The sequence below is a fragment of the Mauremys mutica genome, chromosome 13, assembly GCF_020497125.1.
Source record: "Mauremys mutica isolate MM-2020 ecotype Southern chromosome 13, ASM2049712v1, whole genome shotgun sequence".
In the NCBI taxonomy this organism is placed as follows: Eukaryota; Metazoa; Chordata; order Testudines; family Geoemydidae; genus Mauremys; species Mauremys mutica.
Window position 1 is genome coordinate 7594187 of NC_059084.1, and position 22726 is coordinate 7616912.

The window sequence follows — 22726 nt, forward strand, 5'->3', positions numbered from 1 at the left end:
TTGCATCTTACTATGGGTCTCAGTAGAGTGAAATTGCCCCATGGCGTAACTACATTGTAGCCAATGTAACATAGTGATTTTAAAACAGCAGTATCACAATGTAGAATGATGACTTCACTTTACATCCCTCTCCTCCTCTGGAAAGCAGTGTTTTAGTACCGAACCCTTTCCCTAACTGAGTAACAAGGGGAATCCACCTTTTAACTTCAAAGACCCACCATTTACTTTATATATTCCTGCCAGTAAATGCTTTGTTCTAAGAATGTACATGAAATACTGACAAGCCTCTGCTGATTGTGAGTACAGCTTTAAGAAGAGCACGCCAGTGATTAAACGTTATGCAGTAGCTTTGCATCCTGTCCACTTGGAGTATAATTTTATTAGGGAATTGGCAGGCACATCATCTGGCTGTTACGATCTGATGCCTGCTCTTTCCTAGGCAGTTTGCTTTTCACTGTACATATCATAGGTAAAACGATCAGAAAGGGGAACTCTGTGATGGCTTTGAACACGGAGGACCAGGATCACTTTTAGCTTAGTGGCACCAGTTCCAGACTTCCTTTCTATTAAGGGCCTCCTGGGTAGCACCCACTTGGCACTGAAGCCAGGCTATTCTCCTTTATCATTACTTTCATTAGGACAAGATTCTCTAGAACGTGCAGAAAGTGAGGCTAAGTGGTAGGGTGGGTGTAGTGAGGGGCATGCTGGGCCCCTCTGGTTTCAGCCCCCGTTGCCCTCTCCAATCAGTCAGGAAGGCCTCAGCTTGATGCGACACCAGTGGTTTTTATTTACAATTTCCCCACCACCACTTTCTACCTATGTACAGGTTTTGCAGCCAACTCGGCCCGGGCCCTCCCTTCTCTCTGGCTTCCTCCCAGCCTTTATAGCCCTGGCTAATGAGGCTGACAGGTGCTGCCCGTTACCAGGCAGACACAGGGCTATCCAACCAGCCCCAATCCAGGAGAATGGAGTGAGGCTGGAGTGGCAGGAGTGGATTAAGTGCTTCTCACTCAGCCCCCTGTCACAGTGGGCTAATGCAGTGCAGCTTCTCTCATCTGGAGAACCAAGTTCGAACTGTGCCTTAGGTCACAAATAAAACAGATTTATTTTTTTATGGTGGTGTCTAGGGTGAGAAGGAAGCAGACAATACAGAGTACAAGGGATCCTGACATACGTCCAACTCAGCAGGAGTAAAGGCTGCAGAAACGGGGCACATTCACACAGGTATTTTCAGTCACATGGGCCCGATAAAAGCCAGACAGCTTGCCCAGGTTTCAGCCTGTCCAAGGATAATTTCAGGAAACAGCTAAAGCAGGGTTCTGCCCAGTGGCACATGCTCACCCAACTAATCACTGAACGATTGGCAATAGGTGAGCCAGTTCTGAAAAAATGTCCCACATCCAAACCCTGGATCTGAACCTCCTCCTCGGGGGAATCTCAGCTCTAGGATTTGGAGAGGAGCCTGATGCAAAGCTGGGATCAGGAACAGAGTCCAGCCAAACTTTGGAGAAGAGGTTCACCTGTAAAATAGAAGAATCCAGTCTCATTGCGTCTCCTTCCCAGAGCTTTGCTCGTCCTATTTCTAGAACAGAATCTTTCCGGAAGGTCTGAATGTTTGAGAGAGGGATGTTTCCTATCTGGCACTTGCAGTTAATATGCAGAAATGGAAGGATAAATGCCTAAAACCTTGGGAGAGAACCTGAATTTTTCCAGAGGCAAGAGGTCTGAATAATGCTGAGATGTTTCAGATGAGCACCCAAACTGAACTGGAATTCAACCTTTAGAGAGTTGCCTGGCTCTTGTTGTTAATTGTATTAGTGTGTGTGCTGCTATCATGCCCTATGGTGACCCACAAGGTAAAAGATAATCATCATATTAGGAATGTATGGTGAAATTCATCCTTAGGCGAGGTCTCCTGTGGGATCTCTGTGGCATCTTTTCAAGGGGAATTTCCCCACTCTCTGGGCACCACACCTAGCACCTGCAGAGAGTGCATAAAGTGCCCTAGGATGCCCTGAAAAACACTCTGCATGGGAAGCTCTGTTATTCTGGCTATATGTAGAATCCAAGGTTTTACCCATAAATTCTGTCTAAGGTACTGACAGCCCCTATCACCAGTTGCTGATTGTGTCTTTAATCCCTACAACGCCTCTCTCAGGCGGGGTTGTGCTATCTCCCCATTTTATAGCTGGGAAACTGAGTCACAGAGAGGGTAAGTGACTTATCCATGGTTAAGCAGGGACCAGCACCCTGGTCTCCCATGCACTAAACTGGTGCCCTAACCACTGGATCGTCCTTTCTCTCTAGAGCCTTGATCTTGTCCGGGGCTTCCTGTCAGTTCATTAACACAGAGCGCACCGTTAGAAGCTATAGCACAGTGGTTCTCAAACTGGGGTCACCGCTTGTTCAGGGAAAGCCCCTGGCGGGCCGGACTGGTTTATTTACCTGCCTCGTCCACAGGTCTGGCCGATCATGGCTCCCATGGCTGCAGTTCGCTGCTCCGGGCCAGTGGGAGCTGCTGGAAGCGGCGTGGGCCAAGGAACATATTAGCTGCCACTTCCAGTAGCTCCCATCGGCCTGCAGCAGTGAACCGTGGCCAGTGAGAGCCGCGATCGGCCAGACCTGCAGACAGGGCAGGTAAACAAACCGGCCCTGCCCGCCAGGGGCTTTCCCTACACAAGCGGCGACCCCAGTTTGAGAAACACTGCTATAGCAGTTAAATCTGAAAATGCCATTCACTTAAACACATTGAGCCAGGATAATTTTGGGCCACAGCCTTTCTCAGGTTAACCTGTTTTACAAAATGGTCTGTGGCCTACAATGCTGATTTTTTTTTATTATTATTATTATTTTTATGATTGTTTGGCCCATTCTACAGCATGAAAAATCAGCTCATTGGATTTCATTTTTTCATTTTTCATTTGATCTCATGTAGTGGTGGCGCATTGCATGCTAGGAGGGGGGAGCCCGAACACTTATATTTTCATGTTCCATAAGTGGAGCTTGCTTGGGAGTCTTTACTCCCAAAGCCAGTAGCAACGCTCACACAGCTCTGTGCTGCTGGACGTGAGGAACTGTGCAGGGAGAGGGCTTTTCATCACACGCCAGCCCCTGTTGTTTTAACACTCGGAATATAATTTCAGCATACAAGAGTTTCACCTTGAAACTGTGTCACCCCCTATTAAGGCAGAGAGGAGGACAGGTCAGTGGCCTTTTCTACACCTGGGAATAGCCTCAAATCAGCAACTGCTGTCCCTGCACCAGTGCTGACCCCTGCATTTAGACAAGGACAGGCAGGAGTTTGCATTGATTCAGCCAATCAGGGATTGCTCATTACACGGGGTAACCCTTGATTAGTTCAACTTCAGCTTTCCACTGTTCACCCAAAGGGGATAGCAGTTATGCAGATCTCTCGCCACTGAGCGCAGAACTGAAGCTACTCCCAAATATATGCCTGGCCTGTTTGGTTTCTGTGTCTCTGAGTAGATATTTTCCCAAGTGCCCTGCATCCTGCATATACACACACCCTGCTCCTGCTGCCAACAGCCCACGCAAAGATTTCTGTATTCAAAAGGCTTGTCTGCAAGCAGCTGGAACAAGGTGAGCTGATGGCAATCAGTAGTTTAAAGCATTGGATAACAGAGCTGAGAACAGAGCAGATCCTCTCATGTGAGCATAACTTCAGAGCTCTTGTCGCTTTGCAGCAATCACCAAGAATAAAAGACTCTTGCATCAATCCACCAAGATACACAGTCCCTTCCTCTGAACCTTTTAAAAAATTTGTTTGTTCAGGAGCTTGTAAGATCTCCACCCTTCAAAAGCCTTGTTATGCACTGAAGAGGAATTTTTTTACCCTTGGAGTGCCCTAATTATACAGAGCATTGATTTTTACAATGCATTCATGGATTGATTGTACTGCTATGCTCCTCCCACAGGAAGCAGCTTGCACGCTAGCACTTTTTGATCTCTCCAAAGTATTCCCTAAGGTGAATCAATGGCTCTTGCATCTTTTTGTCTCTCCCTTAGCTATAAGGGAAGATGACAATGTCTTGCTGCTAAAAATGAGCTGTAAGAAAAATATCTGAATATTATTAATTTCATCAAAAAAATCTCTTAGGTACAGCAAAATATATTCTGTTAAGAAACTGTCCCCATGTAGACCCCACTAATTGTAATAACAGAAGAACCACAGGGGCTTCCATACCAATTACCTTTAATAAACTAGCCAAGATAGAGACAATGATACCGTCAGAAACAGAGTGCATAATAAAATATAAAAAAATCATTAAATGGTTTACTAAAGGTGGCGGGGAGACAGAGGAGATTTAAGTCTTTTATGGCTTTGGCACATTTGTAAAAGAAATCTTGAATATACTGATATAAACCAGACTAAAGCCTTTAATTTATACTAAAGCAGAGGGTTCTCTTAAAGATATTAGCTCCAATTTTTAGGAAGAGTGTGCCAAGGTGGTAATGGAATAGACACAGATTCAATCTGAAGGTTTTAATTCATGTCCTAACGACTGTACATCATAATCTGAGTGACAGCATGGCTCGTTAAGCGCCTGATCCAAACCCCATTGAAGTCAATAGAAAGATTCAGGTCCTAACAGTGATGTTTCTGCAATAAGACCCAACGCAGAGGATAGCTCATAGAATTATGGATTAATCTGGGGTTAGCACAGAGATCCCTGTTGGGTCTGTATCTGCTGGCAAATACTTTATGTGGAGGTTTGATTCTGCTTTCATAAGGATACTGGAAATCAGACTTTTGTCCATTCTGTTCCTTCGTTTTAACTTAGATCTGTGGAGGGGGTTTCATTCTGGCATGTCTTTTGCAATAAGGTTTGTTGATTTCAATCTAGTCCCTGAGTTTTACAATCCAGGGATCATATTTGTTCTGTTTGTACAGCACCTAGCACAAAGGGGTCCTGATCCAGGGCTGTGTTCTTGATGTTACAAGTAATTCGGCTTGGAAGACTTAGGGTACGTCTACACTTACCTGCTGGTTTGACGCGGAGAGTTCGACTTTTTGGAGTTCGAACTATCGCGTCTGATTTAGACGCGATAGTTCGAACTCCGGAAGCGCCGCGGTCGACTCCGGTACTCCACCTCGGCAGAAGGAGTTGGCGGAGTCGACGGGGGAGCCGCGGAGTTCGACCCCGCCGCGTCTGGATGGGTGAGTTGTTCGAATTAGGGTACTTCGAATTCAGCTACTCTATTCACGTAGCTGAATTTGCGTACCCTAATTCGAACCCCCTTCTTAGTGTAGACCAGGCCTTAGATTTGTGTCAGTGAATGTCAGTAAACATTGACTTCACTTTACACACACAAGCTGATGAGAAAATATTTCCATCGGCAATTGAAATTTACAGAGGCAAAGTAAGAGAGGCTACATGAGAACTTAGAGTTTGATTTAAAAATATTGACTTAGTATATTTTGACATGCAATGTTGAGCACTTGTATTTTAATGGTTATAAAGCTGTAACTTTTTGAATCTCGATGTCTACTGTCATTAATTATTGTCCTACCCACCCATTGTCTGACGCTCCTCTAATTTCCTGCAATTGTGAAAATTTAAATAGATTATATCAATGTCGATTTTTAAGCTTTCTAAGTTTTTATCTGTCAACATTATATTTAAAAACACCAAATTCAGCCAAGCCTACAAATAATAAAGGCATCAGGAACTCCCTGATGCCCAGCCTCTTCTGCTGCTGCCCCACCTCATGAAGAGAAACTCATATTTTTATTATCACAGGTGTAAACTTTCACACCTCTGTTATCAATTGTGCAGCTATGACCGGGTTTCCCTGTGATGCAATATACTACTCCCCACTATATAGGATGAAGAAAGTTATCGTTGTTCCAAAAAGGAAAATCTATATCACTTTCAAACGGTTTTTAGATTTATTTTTAAAGGGGAAAAAGTGCAATGTTGATCTTCCGTAGCTGGTATCAAGAAGACACATGGATGTGTACGTGGGTGCTGGAACTAGGGGTGCTGGGGGTAATACTGCACCCCCGGCTTGAAGTGGCTCCCATCATATACAGGATTTACAGTTTGGTTCAATGGCTCTCAGCACCGCCATTGTAGAAATTGTTCCAGCACCCCTGAGTATAATACAGTCAAAGGTACAGTCTAGCTTCGATTCCTCATTCACGCGCTATTGGAGTCTGAAACTGATAAAATCAACCAAAGCCCAGATTTGCCCCTGGAAGGGAGTGCTGATTCTCAAATCAGGTGAGAGCAGCATCATTCCAGCACTGATTAAAGCAAGCAGTCTGCATTTTGTTAGGCTCGTCTTCTTTAACGGTTCGCCTGGCCCCAGGCTTCCAACATGAATGGCTGTTGTTGGCTAGGAAGATAATGCCCTTTCGTAACTTTTTGCTCCCTCATGATCTTAGCATGTTGTGTAACAGTCTTGTGATTTCTTTGCTCAGTGGTGATTGGAGGTTTTGAATGTACACTTCTCCCATTTTATCTGTGCTGACTATGAACCTGATCCGGCTCCGACTAAATTCAGTGGTAAGACTCCTATTTACTTCGGTAGGAGTTGGATCAGACCCCAAAGGTGACCCCCAAACCAAAACTGCAGATGTTGAACAGCATGAACTTTAGAAGACCTCACCATGCAAGTATAAGCTTTGTGCATTATCTCCCTGCCTCTAGTGCTAAGGGGAGACTTTATCAATGAGGAGTGAATATCAATATAAAATATATTCGGGGAATGGGATCCCAAAGTTAGACTCTTGAGTCTGCATTTAGGCATCTAAAGAAAGAAGCCAGATTTGAAAGGTGTAAGAACTCGAAGTTTCCATTGGCTTCAATATCAATCTGGGAGCTTAGCTCTAGGCATCCATATTTGAAAATCTTAGCCAAGGTCCATGCCCTGAGCATCTTACAGTCTGATTCCTTTGGGTACATGGCAGCTAATTAAAAGCTGATCAGTGGTGGAAGGCTCGGAGGTAGGCAGTCAGAATAGGCTGTGGGGGGAAGCCTGGCTTGAGGTGCTGTGGGATGCATACCTGAGCTCCCTGGAATCAAATGCAAAGGGACTCTTGGGAGCATCTGAACACAGACTAGATTCTGTGGGACTGAGCCCAAGAAGCTAGAGAACATGCAGGCTCCACATCCAAAACTGCAGCGCTCGTTATGTCTGAGGAATAGGGCCCTATGATCCTTACCTCTCAAGCCCTCGCCTTTGGGATGGCAGGATTTCTCTTTTCAGTTCTAAATAACCTAGAAAGATAGCTGATAATTGGCTGGATGTTCCAATTCATTTTTCCCTGAAAAGAAATGTCGCCTCCTGTATCAGAATAGTGCCAAATGGATAGAGTGTCACAGTGGCTCACAGTGTTGGCTCTTCCAAGTTCAATGTCACGTCTCCTGCACTAATGCCTGAGACTTCAAAGCAAGGTTAAAAAAAAAAGTCCCATATTGTGGCTTTGCAGTTGTGGATTGCTAGAAGAGGAAAGGGAGAAGGGGTCCCTCCTGCCCCATGGGGGTGGTCAGTTTATGCCCTGAACGTGAGCGGTTTACCTTTATTTCCACATGCCTTACCCAGTCCTCTGTTCTAGCCACCACACTAGGCTGTCCCCACTCTCTAATAAGGATTTTGGCCTCTTATGATTTTGGTGCCCTTTGGGCCACTCACATTATTACTTTGTAATGTAACTTAAATGCCTGCTGCCTTTGGAGCAATATCATCTGAGCACGGCTCATTGCAGGTGGATTCTATGGTCTCTGCCAAAACGTGTGGGCTTGAAATTAATCTCTGCTAATCTTGAGATTGCAATCAAACTTTCTAACATGGTTTTTCCCTGTCCCCTTTTCCCCCTCCCCCGTTCTGCCCCTTCTTCATTCAAAATGGAAGCCGGGACCATTCATTCTATATAGTCTCTCATGGCTCCAAATATGGTTCAGTTGTTCCCTAATTCACAGTGAGCCGTCTTCCAAAGCCTTCTCAGACTGATGATATAATAACAGCTTGCTCATTACTGCGAATATAAATAGTTGAAGCATCCCCTGAGAATGGACGCAGCTGGTGGAACTTCACATATTAGCACCGCATTAATATTTATGGCAGCTCTGTGTAAGTATGCAAAATATTGGCGTGCCTCCATGCAAAAGTTTACACATCTGTCATTCCTGATTCTGCCTTAATATCCTACACTGGTTAGTAAGCTGGAGTGGAGAGCTTGGGTCCCTGTCCAAACTGCAGCCAGAAGAACAGTTTACAGGGCCCTGCCAAGCCTAGTGTCTTTGGGCTTGATTCTCCTCTCACAGCAGTATAATGCCATTAAAGTCTAGGAACCTGATTCTGATCCTGTTTAGGCCCCAATCCTGCAAAGCACTTATGCATATGAGCAGTCCCATTGAATGTATTTCTCCACAGGCTGTGGCCATTTAATTGAAGTGTCATAATTCAAGTTAAGCACATGCTTAATGCTGTGCAGGATCAGGGCATTATTCCAGCACGACAAGGATGGCACTCCATTGGCTTTGAGGAATTTGGATTCACACAGGTGTGAGATTGGAGCCAGCTCCAATGGAATTAAACTGTGCTTGTTCTTTACACTCCAGTGCTGCACCAGTGGATGCCATTGTCTGCACTGCCATCAGGAAATGGGGCGGCGTCAGGAGGCTCGGGTTGGGTTTTGAAAGGACATGGTGGCAACCCGCATAATTGTTCGTCTAACATTTAAACTGTCTCGGCTAGGATTCCAGTCAGTGACTTCCCCTCGGGTTAGACGAGAGAGAAAGTAATGGTGCCATAAAAGCACATTTCAGTATATCTTTAAAGTTTAAAGAGTTTAATTGAGGGATGGCTTGCTGTTTGGAATGAGTCTGCGGTGTGGCACTTCCCTAGGAAAGGCGCCAGGAGGGTCAGTCCTGCCCTGTAGCTTCAGGCTTAGGTATTCCTAGGAGGACTAAAGTTTCACCAGTTTCTGCTCCAGTGGCAAGTCAGATTTTAAATGAAAATAATATCAGATGGTGCAGATCTTCAGTTGGTGTAAATTAGCATACTCTCTTGGCTTCGGTAGCAATTTGCACCAGTTGAGGATCTGGTGCTGTTAATATCCAGCTTTACTAGTTTAATGTGAAAAATCACACTGCATTACAAGTCTGTTGCCAATTTATAACCACCTTAAGGATAAAGAACTTGCATTTTAAATAGCACCTTTCATTCAGAAGGATCTGAAAGCACTTTTAAAACTAGCCAATATACAGGGACTCTCCATGATCACTCCTGAAATGAAGCCACCTCTCCAATGGAAACACAGTACCCAGCAACCTTGCACAACATTTTTAGGACAGAGGATGAATATCTTTTTATTAAAAGAAACTGCATGAGGCATGCAGCTAGGCAAATGTATTACCTGTGCTCAAACGTTGTACACACACACACACACACGCACACTCACACCATTCTGTTTGCAGTTTATGATCTCCCTCTCTGCACTAGGGAGAGTGCATTCCAATTTGCAGTGCAGTGTTCATGAAATATGAGGCACGCTGTTGAAACTGCGTGAATCGTGATTTATAAAGAAAGATGTTTTGAAAATGGTTAACGGCTCCATTAAAGGAACTGTGATGTTTGGCATGGTGGTTTTCTGTGGTCCTTTTCGGAGCATTTGGTGTTAGGATTTCAGCATATTCAGTAGTAACTGTAGATCAGCATTTCCCAGAGTGTGGAGGCACAGGGGGAAAGGACAAGCCTCTAAAATCTTCTCCATAGGCTCAGCTTTCATTTAAAAAAACAGATTTGTTTCTAGCTGTTATGGTTGGCATTAAAACCTTTAAAACAGGATCTGAGTGCAACCAAGTCACTAACGACTGCCTGAATTTGCAGAGAGTCTGAAACAATAGCTCTGAGGTGTGAATTGTCTCATGCCTCTCCTTGGCTATTAACTCAGAAGATGCCAGTGATGATGCCCTAAATGAGCATTTTCCAAAGTGTGGAGAGCAACTCTTGGGGGAATTCAAAAGACAAGCTGTGAAGGGTCGGAGTGATGCATCGATCTTCAGCAATGCATGGCAGGGCTGCAGTGATTGGCTTTATTTTCCTGGAGTGGCTAATGCTGCTGTAGATTGTGGGTGAGATTCTCAGTTTTGTTCCAGCAGCCCCTTTGAGCTGCCTGAGCAGTATATTAGAATCTGTTGCATTGGCACAAGCTTTACTTTGCATGGGTTTGGGATATTTTAATTTTCATTAGGGGTTCGCACGAGCATAGCTCTAATGGTGCAGATTTAGCTAGAGCAGGCAGCTCCAAAGTCTTCAACGCTTGCTTTATAAAAATGGCGTTGCAGCAGACAAAACAATCGTTTATTGAGATACATATAATAAGCAGCCAAGTTTGTATAATACTGTCCACAAGCTTTTCAGCGGGCTCTGTGAAACATTCAGGGGATGACTTGAAAATGGCTTATTTGCTTCTTAGTAAATCCCTACGTCCTCCTTTGAGAAGATCCTGCCAGAGTGCTGAAATGAAACACTTTGTACCCCGCTGCTGTTTCCCATCCTCTGTCTCAGACTAATATAAATGCATCTGGGGTACAGGTCTGGGCCCAGATCCTCGGTGCTGGCTGGGGAGCATACAACACAATTTAGGAGGAAGTGGGTTAGTCCCCTAATTTGCTCTGGTTGACAATGACCCAGGGTGCCAATCTAGCATCTGCAGATTAGTAGGATGTATGGGAATCCCAGCCGCAATCCCTCCCCCTTGGCCACACAGCACGTCACCTTTTTATGCCATCTGTGTCTCTTTCCCGTTACATTGGAGTTATGCCCCCCACCTAGCTACATCATCTTTAGGACCACTTTGCACTGGCTGACCAGCACAGCTCATCCTCAGTGCAGCAAAGGTTCAGGGCCTAGTCTTTAATGTACTTTGTACAGAGTAGGTACCGTATTATGTTATCAGACAATGCAGAAATTAAGGGTTTGATCCTGCAACTCACTCAAGTGAGTAATCTTTTCCCAAGCTGGCAGTACAATTGAAGTTCAGTAAGATTGCTCCCATGCATCGGGACTATTCATGTGAATAAAGTTAATAGCCCAAAATTGTAATTTTTTGGATTTGTTGCTTTCAGTTCAGCTTTTGTTTATAAGATCAATTATAACCTGGCTTCCTGTTAGTCAGTCCCAGAGAACTGGGGGAAATACTGCAAAATATGTTCCACTAATGTTTGCTGGAGTTTTTAAATGAATTTGCTTTGGATATGATGGTTTGCAGAAACCCAACAGAAAAAGAAATGCATTTCAAAGTTTTCTAGATATTTACAGAAAACTGATCTTTAATTTGCTGGCACAAGTATTCACACTCCAGGAGTCATTTCAACTTCCTCCAATTAGAGCTCAGAAATACCATGTGACTTCTGACCAATCACAACTACCCAGCATGTCTTGAATATTGAATATCAAGTATTCTGAGAGAATTGTTTCTGAACAATCCAGTTTAAAAAATATTCACAACATATTTCCAATAATGAATACACTCAAGGAAACCACAATTTGCCTGTGGCTCTCTGACAAGCAGTGAAAAAGGCAACATTAGTTGGATAAACTATTAGTTGAAAATATTTGCTCACTTCTACAGAAACCCACTTTAACACAAATAGTCCTTAGAGGACGAAAGGTCAAGGAAAACCTATTTCCATAAAATCTTGTCCCTCAGGTACTCTAGCTAAAATGAATTGATAATACATAATTGCTCATCAATGCCTTTTTATAAAAGATAAAATACGTTTCAAGTCTAATTTAGAATTTCAGACAAATGGCTTAAAGAAGAGCTGCAGTACTGAAAAATGTCCATGTCATTCTCCCCCAGATCATAGTTTCAATACACACAGCCTTAGCCTGACATCTGAATTATGTCTTTTATTAAACATTAGTAATAGAGAGCACTTAAATCATGGTTTCCCTGTAAAAGAGAGATGTGTTCAAGTCGGATCTGCACATTTTAATGCCATATTTCTTCCTTTTACTCTCCCCGTAAGATAAATTTACTTACTCCACAAAAATGTTTTGCTGAAAATAATTCATCCTTCAGTGTCCACCTAATGTACCTTGTGAGTAATGTGAAATGATGCAAAAATTACAATATATGGACATGTTTGGAATATTTAGACATCGCCATGTTAAAGGTTATGTATACCACAGCAGTGAAATTATATGTAATGATTATCATATTTTAGAACATTGCCGTGCTGATTTTATATATAATAAATATAAAAAGCTTTGATCAGATGCATCCTGAATATAGTGAGGGTGCAAACAATTGAATCCTCTGTTTTCAGAACAGCTGATCAAGCCAAGAACCAGGGTTCCAAAACCTGGCCACTCCTCATGTTCACAATTTGCAGGTGTGAATAGTTGTGGGCACAATTTTGCACGCACAATTATTTGGAGACCTACTTTAGATCATTTAGGCATCCAAGTAACTGATCTATCTGTGGTATTTATATCGCCCTCATCATTGTAGCATCTGAGCGCCTGACCATTTTTAATGTATTTATCCTCACAGTGCCCTGGAGTGATAGGGCAGTGCTGTTAAATCCATACTACAGACAGGGAGCACAGAAGTTAACTGACTTGCCCACGGTTCCCTGGGAAGGCTGCGAATGAACAGGAGTTTGGATCTGGGTCTCCCAAACGTAGACTAGTGCCCTAGCCACTGGACCATCTTCCTTTATGATTGCACCCATAGGTGCAATTAGGTACTGAGGTAGTTAAATGAATATTGAAATATTGCACCCATAGACTAACACTACAGAAAACCTCCAAAAGAGGCCCAGATAAGAATGGGTAGAAGATCAGACCCCCAAATTGTATATTGTCCATTAAGGCTTAATTTAACAATGGTCTTACTCAGAGGGTTTAACTCACCCCATGCAGAAAGCACGCACAAGGGCTGTGCACCACTTTGGTTTCACTTCAACCCTCAGAATAGAGTTAAAGTGGGTTTTGAGTGTTGCATAGGCTTGTACTGACCTTCTGAATAAGGGTGATTTTCACCTGTAGGGCCCAATCTGATTCCTACTGAGGTCAAAAGTAAAACTCCCATTGACTTCAGTTGGAACAACATCTGATCCCCACATGGTAAAGTTATAAATGTACACATGGCTGTGTACACTCCTTTCAGTGCCTATGTAGAACACCCATCAATGAACCACGCCCTGCAAGGTGACCTTTTATTCAAAGGACGGCAGCCCTAGTAGGGAATCACCATCCCTCTGCTAAGAACTCTGCATAGGCACTGCAGTGCAGGGTCAGCATTGGGAATGATCCCAATTACAACTGATACTTGGATCCACCATGACTTACTGACCCCCAGACAGGAGTGCTGCCAGCTGAGCTGCGCCAATACTGATGCTGATCGGCTCTGGTATCCTAAAGCATTGTCGGTGGCTAGCTGAGAATTCCAATGCCTCTGTTTCTAAATGGAGTTATTGCTGCAGGTGCCACTAATGGGCAAAACACTTGTGTTTCCTAGGCAATCAAAAGCTACCACCTATGTAGCACTTTACATTTTCATTGCTCTGCACAAACATTAACTAATTAGTCCTCATGCCATAAAGATTTTTATCCCCATTTCCCATCCCAAAAGCCCTCCAACTTAACTTCCTGCAGGCTCTTCTAAACTACACCAGGTGGACCCTAACTCTACCAGGAGGAGCAATACCATCGACCCTCCAGAAATGTTCCCAACAGAGATGCTAATGTGAAACGAGGCTTTGTCTGCTACAATTGAGTCCTGCATTAAAAATCAGCCATGTGGAAAGGACAACACAGCTCAGTTTCTGGTCTGCACCATAAGTACTATCAATATTTATTAGAAGAATCAATATTCCATTGGAAAGTTGGCATTTCAGAGAGATCCTACCTCTTTCCAAAACAGGGCAGAAGCCAAAGTGGAGAGCAGCAATGATGCACTACAGCAGACTAAAGGAGCCTTTTTCCCCAAGTGTAGGTGAAGGACTAGCCAGGGAAGGAGAGCATGGAACAATGACAATGCAGATTTCCCTCTTGCTGCACTGCTAATGTGGCCAGGTGGAACAGAGGTGTGATTGGTTTTATTTTCCTGAGTGGGGCTCAGCTTTCAACAATCTGGTAAACGTTACACCAAGGTATTTTCCCTTCATCAAGCTGTGGAGAAACAGCGACTGTAACACTTTTGAGAAACTAGCTACGTAAACCATTTCCAAAAGGAGAAACAAAACTCAAGGTGTTGCCATTTGGAAGGGGGAGCTTTCTTTAAAGAGAGAAACTCCTATTACGTCTGTGATGGGTTCGGTCACAGAGATCCCCTTGGGACCGTCACCTGATGTGCTGAAATTACCACTGAGCCTGTTTTCGCTGCCAGCCTGGGACTTCCAGAACCCTGCCTTGTTGAGCCAGACACATTAGCCTGCTGCAACACAGACACAGGGTCTGGGCCACACCCCCAAAGCTGCAGACTTTAACTAAAAACAACTCAGCAGGTTACTGTCTCCAGCACCCAGACACCCAGCTCCCAATGGGATCCAAACCCCAAATAAATCTTTTTTACTTTGTATAAAGCTTATACAGGGTAAATTCATAAATTGTTTGCCCTCTATATCACTGGCAGAGATATGCACAGCTGTTTGCAACCCCAGGTATTAATCACTTACTCTCGGTTTATTAATCAACAAAAGTGATTTTATTAAGTATAAAATAGGATTTAAGTGGTTTCAAGTAATAACAGACAGAACAAAGTAAGTCACAAAGCAAAATAAAACAAAAGACACAAGTCTAAACCTAATATGTTAAGAAAATGATGACAGGTAATATCTCACCCTCAAAGATGTTCCAATAAGCTTCTTTCACAGACTAGACTCCTTCATAGTCTGGGCCCAATCCTTCCCCTGGTACAGCCCTTGTTAGTTCCAGCAGACATCTCAGGTGGTAAGCAGGGGCTTTCTCAGGACTGGCAGCCCTTTTTGTCCTGCTCCATCCCCTTTTATAGCTTTGGCACAAGGTGGGAATCTTTTGTCTCTCGGGGTCCCCACCCCTCCTTCTAAATGGAAAAGTACCAGATTTAAGATGGATTCCAGTATCCGGTGACATGGTTGCATGTCACTGTAAGACCCCTAGTCTCCTTTCCCCAGGGGCTGGCCCACATGTACACAGGAAGGCTTTCAAGTAACTATGGCCATTTATAACTGATTGTTTCTGGAGCACTCTTAATGGCCTCCACTTAATATGTTTACAGCAGTGATACAAGTGTATATCTTCTTCTCCTAACTCCAGATATAGAAATAATATAGGCAAACAAATAGGATGAACACACTTAGTAGATTACAAGCTTTCTAATGACCCCATACAAGGGATATTTAGTTTAAAGCATATTCCAGTTATGTCATATTCGTAAGCATATTTCCATGAAGCATATGGAGTACAACGTCCCATCCAGCAAGTTAGTCCTGATACGCCCAACACAACTCATTGTAATAATCTGACAACTAAACTAAACTCAGGACAAGGTTCTCGGCTAGTAGAAATCAGGGTAGCTCTGCTACCTTCAGTGCAGGTTTGTTGGTTTACACCCACTGAGGACGCAGCCCTCAGCATGTAGATGAAGCCAGACCTGAATTCTTATTATTTGTATTGCAGTAGCACCTAGGAGCTCTTGTCATGGAGCAGAACCCGCTTGTCCTAGGTGCTGTACAGACATAGAACAAAAAGACAGTCCCTCTCCAAAGATCTTACAGGCTTCTGGATATCCTTTTGACAAGACCTGCTAAACTGGAAACCTGGCTATGACAGCGATTCTCACTTTAGACACAGCATTGTTGTTACAATAAGTTTAGTGGCTGAGAACAGGAGACAGTTGGATGACTAACTTTGGAAATCAATAGTTTGATAGTTTTGGGCTGTGTTAATTATGACCCTACCAATTAACTCTGATTTCATTTACATGTCCTCTTGAATAGCATAAATGCTTCCAAAATGAGAAGAATACCTTTAGCACATTAGTTAATATCACAGCAAGGGAAATGACTGCTTGCTATATTCTCAGTAGGCATCTTTACATGGAAGGATGTAAACTGACTCTGAATTATTTATCGAACCGAAGACATCAAATTGGACAATTAACCTTGAAAACTTAATTTAAGTCCCCTAAAAGGAGGGCTCTGAGCCTTCTGAAAATGTGTCCTCCATAAAAGGCAGAGGAACAACTCACAGCGGGATCTGCCACCATCAGTTGCTAGATTCAAACCTGTTCTGGGAACTCATGAATATCTGTTCCAGTGGAGAGAATAGCTTTAGTGGTGGTGTAGCATTGTAGTGCTCAGGGGATAAGGATAGTCCAAGGCTTAGACTATTAGTCTGGAACCGGGAGACTGGAGTTCAGTTCACTGCTCCGCCACAAACTTCTTGTGTGACCTTTGGCAATTCACTTAGTGTCTCTGGCCCAGAGCCTCCAAGGTATTTAGTCATCTAATTCTCATTCATTTTAATGGGAATTAAGTACCTAAATATCTTAACAGATGGGGAACAGAGACACAAAATGGGGATAATAGCACTGCCCTATCCCAGAGGTGTGTGGTGAGGATAAATAGGTTAACGATTGTATGGTGCTTCCAATACTATGATATTGGGGACTGTTTACATGCCAAAGATAGAGCAAGGGGTCCTTTCAGAACCAAATCCAGAGATTTTTACGTAGTCCAAACTCTCATTGACTTCAATGGGAGCTTGGCTGAGTAGGACTTGAGTAAAAACTGAGCTGTGCAAAGTTTGGAGACCTGCTCCAAAGCCCAAGGGGTGTCTTTCCACTGAGTTCAGTAGTGTTATCCCTTGAACTTCTGCTAAACTGTACCATTCTGATGCTACTACTAGTTGGGTGATGAAAACTGCAGAAGGTCTAGACAATTTATTCTGCTTAATTTCCTCCACCGAGGTGTTTTATCCTCACTAATAAAAGACACTAACTTGATCATTTTTAAAATATTGTTCCTTCTAAATCTTTATGGCTCAAAGTGGACTGAGATCATTAGAAGTTACTTTATGTGCGGTTCAATCAGTTGCAAAGGGCTATTTCAATCACTCTGTACCTGGTAAGAGAAGATCCCATTTCCAGAGGCAAAAGGACATGACTTAATCACTGCCTTGCTTGTTAGGTGTTTTAACAAGTTGTATTAAGCCTCATCAATGGGAGCTCTCTTGCCAGATTAAAAATGATAGTTCACTTCTCCATTATTACAGGGCATCATTTGTTTTCTTTTGTTTTTCCAGGCAGTCGCATGCCACTGTGATTTTACATGAAAATATATGACTGATATCACCCAGAAGTAATTAGGTTTTAAAAGCCTTGATTGCAATAGACACAAATGTTATGGCTTTATGGTGCTACTGCATTGCCATCAGTTTTATAGCTGTTGATTCTGCAAGTATTTCATAGATCTGTCAATCGGAATAACTTAGTTGACATTGACTGGGACCATTAATCAGAGGGAAGCATAATCTGCATTCTTATTTCTGTGGCTAAGGTTGCAACTGCAGTAGAAGCCCCACCCACCCAGCCTTGCTGCATCTGGTATATCACAGATCTTCAGTATTTATCCATTTAAACAGACCCACTTTGAGCGATGTCCTGGAGTATCTCAGTTTTCAAATAACAGGCCACTTATTATTCTTTGTTCCATCTCTTAGTAGAATATAGGTTTGTTCTTTTAAGTATTTATTTAAATATCTAACGTTGTGTATATAAATATGGGATGTTAATGCCCAGACAAAATGTAGTTAGATCCATTCATCCTTTAATGGGGAAGGAAGTGTGTTATAAGGACTCATTGGCATATTGAAATTCTAGTAGGAGTGGGACATTGCATTTGCCTTCTTAACATCTCCATTAAGCAGAACGTTAGTCAGAAGAAAAAGCTCACGTGTTTTCAGTGACTGAGTTTAACAAGCCTGTGTTTATATTCAGATATAAACTCCAGCAGTGTGGAATTAGGCCACTAACATTCAAGGCAATTCTGATATAACTGAAGAACTTTGGGAGCTTTTTGCTGCCCTAATCAGCACTGCAACGAAGTACAATATTGAGAGAGTGAAATCCTGGCCCTACTGACGTCAAAAGCACAACTCCCATCAATTTCAGTGCGGCCAGGAATTCATCCAAAGTGTCTAGTGCCAATCCAAATCTCTGACAGCTGAGCCAGAAAGAAGTGTATTACTTTAGAAGCATTTGCTTATAACCTGCAGCACGAAGCATTTTATAAAACAATCCACACACTTTTTTTAAAGTTTATAGTTCTCTTGGCAAAACGTATCGCCTAAGACGGGATCAGTACTAATACTCTTTAATTTTCTTATAATAATTAGTCTCATCAGATCCCCCCCAAACACAACAATTGCAATATATTTACTACTTTTAAATTCCCACTTTATTCCTCTTTCTTCTAAGCTCAATTTTACAGTGAAGTAACCCCACTAATTTCAATGAAGTTGCTTCTGATTGACACCATTGTAAGTAAAATCAGACACAGGCCCATGGTAAATTGTGCCTTACCTTTTCATAGTAATATGTGCCTTACAGTTGTCCTAAAAAGGGCACGATTCTGCACTGACTTACACTCTATCTAAACCCAAGTCAAAGGCATGGCACATCAGTGCAGAATTTGGCCCTGAAGCTCTCATGCACACCCCAATCTAGGTTGACTTGTAAAATCTCTCACACTTAACATCAATCTCCCATTAGGCTAAGAATGAACAGGGATATGGAAGCATGCCAAAGTTCATGCCAACTCATCAGGAAATTCAAATTGCTTTAAGCACAGGAGCCAAGGAGCCTTTCGTTCATGCTGCAGAAACCGTGACGGATTGGACCATTCAGAAGGTGATCCCCAAATCAGGATTTCATTCTGGTAGTTTCTGAACTAGACTTAAATATTTTGAGGGAAAGGGGTGAAAAAGGACAGGGAAAAAAAAGAAGCATTGCTAGGGGGATTCTTTCAGATCAGGATAAAGGAGCTACTATGACTGGGAGAGAGACACTGAATCCCCAACATCTAAAATGGTACAAATGTACAAACCCTGGTCACCTGGCCCTGCAATTAAATCACCTGATGTACATACACAACTGCAGTAACTGCACATGCAAGCAAGACATACAATTACACACATGCAGTTAGTTATGCAAATCTTGCTCTACGGTGATAGAATCTGATCTGTTCGTATTACAGCTCATGAGGTCCATGTTAAGGGCTTGGCTACACTTACAAATTTGCAGCGCTGCAGCAGGGTGTGAAAACACACCCTCTGCAGCGCTGCAAATTGCGGCGCTACAAAGCGCCAGTGTAGTCAAAGCCCCAGCGCTGGGAGCCGCGCTCCCAGCGCTGTCCGTTATTCCCCACAGGGAGGTGGAGTACGGACAGCGCTGGGAGAGTTTTCTCCCAGCGCTGGCGCTTTGACTACACTTAGCGCTTCAAAGCGCTGCCGTGGCAGCGCTGCCGCGGCAGCGCTTGGGTAACCTGCCAGGGCCAGCGTTCCTCCTTCAGTTTATAGGTAACAGGAAATACACAAGGTTACTGACTTCAAGAAATAGATCCCAGACACATCCACCTTGTCGGATACTTTTGCATTACTCAGCCCTGGGTCAAGGCAGGCATATGTCATGTCATGGCTTTGTTTGAGCACTTGTTTTGGTCTTCATCGGCGCTCTTGTAAAAACACTGCTAGATATCTAATCTCATTCACTGCACGGGAGCAGATTCTGCCTCCCTTACTTGTGAGTAGTCCATTGGCCCTAGCTCATGCATGTTACCCAGTACATAACATGAAATGAAGCACACGTTTTAAAAAAAGGTTTACAGGCCATCTAATCAATGTCAACCAAAATCTCCAAGCCACAAAAACACAGACCTCCCCTAGCTGGGTTTTAACTTCTCTTAATAAAATCCTGGAGGAAAGGATAAGCTCTACATACTGACTTGAAGGTGAACAAACTTGGGCTCTCCTGGACCCAGGAGGAATTGTGAATTCCAGAATCTGGGGCCTTCTGCTACCTGCCTGATGCACAAATCTAAGGTGCATCAGCTTGGGTGTCTCATCTCAACTCAATTGCCTCTTTAAAGCCTTTTATGGACATGAACCTAATTAAGGTCTAGTGGTAGCACAAGAATACTCATCTGGGGAAGAGTGTTAGGGAAAGCAGCAGTATAATGATCTTGCAGCAAACTCCATCCACTGAAATACTCACTCCTGAGAGCAGTCCCCTTGAAGGCAAGTTTGTGACCCCAGCAGTTACCACTAAGTGTTTGCAGGGGCACGCCCAAAATGATTTGCCTGAAACTAATAAGAGTGAAGAACACACGTCTCTGGGAGCAAGTGAAGGCAGGTCAAAGACATGTTCCCTGCCCTTGGAATGGGAAGTGGTGGGTTTGAGATGGTCCTTAGTTCCTGCGGGAGTTTGTTCCACAGTCTGGGACCAGCCCCTCACTGTTGAGAGTGCCACTGAGCCAGCAGAACAGAGTGGTTGACAGTGATCCTGTAGATATCCTGGGCCTAGGCCATGGAGCACTTGGAAGATCAGGACTGCGACCAAAAGGAGGTTGGATAGCCGTGTGTCTGAACCATCCAAAGCAGAACAAATCTTGCATCTTGTGAGGGGATTAGACTACATGACCCTCACAGTCCCTTCTGACCCTATGGTTCTATGATTCCAGGTCAATCAAGTAGAGTAGTTTTCAAGTGTGCTCATTTCCTGCATTGTTGCTATAATGAAGGGAGTTCTGCCTTCCTGGTAATCTGTAGTAATTTGGGTGAGACTTTGGGGGTTCCATTATTCTAGAAGGCATACATTGGCATGCCTAAGAGCTGTGCCTATCTTTTATCTGCTGGAGAATTGTTTGGTTGGCTCCTGATGAAAATAGGGGGCTGGTTTACACTTCTTTAAAAAGAGAATTCTAGACAGCAAACCCAGGAAGAAAAAGATTTGAATCGCCAGCAGATGAGCACAAATTCACCTGCCCCCTAAGCTATATCAGTCATTCCTAACACTGGGGTGTATTATCTCATTGTATCACTTAACATCCATTAATGCTTATGGGAGTTATTCCAGCTCATGGAGATACCCAAGTAAGAATTTCCTTAAAACCCTGAGATTCAAGGTTGAGGGTTAATTTACTTCAGGAGCTGTAATTCACTGACCAGGGAAATTCCAGGTGTTAGTAGACATAAATAGCAAAGACTGTCTCTGAAACTTGCTTTACTCTCGGATGGGACACTTTGGAGATATTTGATTTATACTGGACTGAACTTTAATCTAGGCATGTATTCAGTAAAAATATTAGGGTCTAGATCCTCCACTGGAGGAAATCTGCCTATGATATAAACAGAATTATTGTGCCCACATATTCAGCTGGTAGAAATCAGCATAGTTCTAATGAAGTCAATGGAAGTGATTGGGTTAGATCCTCAGCTAATGTAAAATAATCTAGTTCCGTGGACTTCAATATACTGCACTGACTCGTGGTCTGGCCCTTTTTTTCACTGAGTCTGAAGGTCAAATTCTGACTTTGGATGTATGCACACAGGACTCCTCTTGACTTCAGTGCATCAGAGGGCAGATACAAAAGCAGATCTTTCTGTTTTGATTTGTTTCAGTCCTCCCCTGGGAGGATGTGGTTGGGAAGTAGAACCTGATGATGGGTAGAAAATACACTGGCAAGCAGACTAGCTTTTCCATCAGCTACCCAGCTATCTTTGGGTAGGTGAGCATGCAGCTAACATTAAAGGCATTTTGGAGGTTGTCAGACACAGGGCCCAGCGACACAGAAAACCTGACTTTGAAATACATACTCAGATGTGCCTGTAGCGGTTGTTTTGCAACAGGTGCCATTTAGAAAATGGAAACTGCCTTGCTATTCAGTGCTTTCACTTGATGAATTAGCACGTTATTTCTCTTGAGCCAGTTGCACTTTCAGCACCAAAGAAGAAACCCTTTTTTGGCAGCAGGTCCTAGAGAAATCACAATCAAGCCTGGCAATCAGTGGATATTAATAGTTTGCCTGGGCATTAATTAATGACTTCATCTCAAACATTATCTCCAAGGCTAGGGGAGAGATCCCAGATAGATGCGTTTTAGAAAGAACTGATTCAGCTGCACTAAATTCCATTCCTCATGTGTTCGGCTGAGAATAGAAGGAACAGTATTAAAATGAAATGCTAATAGCAGCTCGGATTCTGACTCTCAGTTCAACACTTGATTTATCGCAGTTTCTGGGTTACCAGCTTCCCAGATCCCTTTTGCAAACCATCTGTTTTCTATGCTAACCGTCAAGTACTTATTCCTAATAATACGCTTTGTGCTTCTGTAGAGCAATCATTTCAGGATCTAAAGCTCCAGTCCAACAAAGCACTTAAGCACATGAGTAATTAATTCATTGGTCAAAAATCAAAATGTAATGAACTTGTACTTTGTCTCAGAAATATAGGATCACGCAGTCTTTCAAAAATCACTGAAGAACATTGGAGAAACACTGTTCCAATTTGTCTATAAATGCTTGGTCTTCACGAAAGATTTTGTAGTCCCAGATGGAAACCTTGTTTATAGATCCTCTTGGATGTAAGAAAACAAGTTTACCAGGTTGAGGTTTATACCATCCATTTCCACTAATCTAAAGAGACCACATGAATCTACAGTAAATGCAGGATAATACAACCAGATGTGAAAAGATGTGCCCCTAGT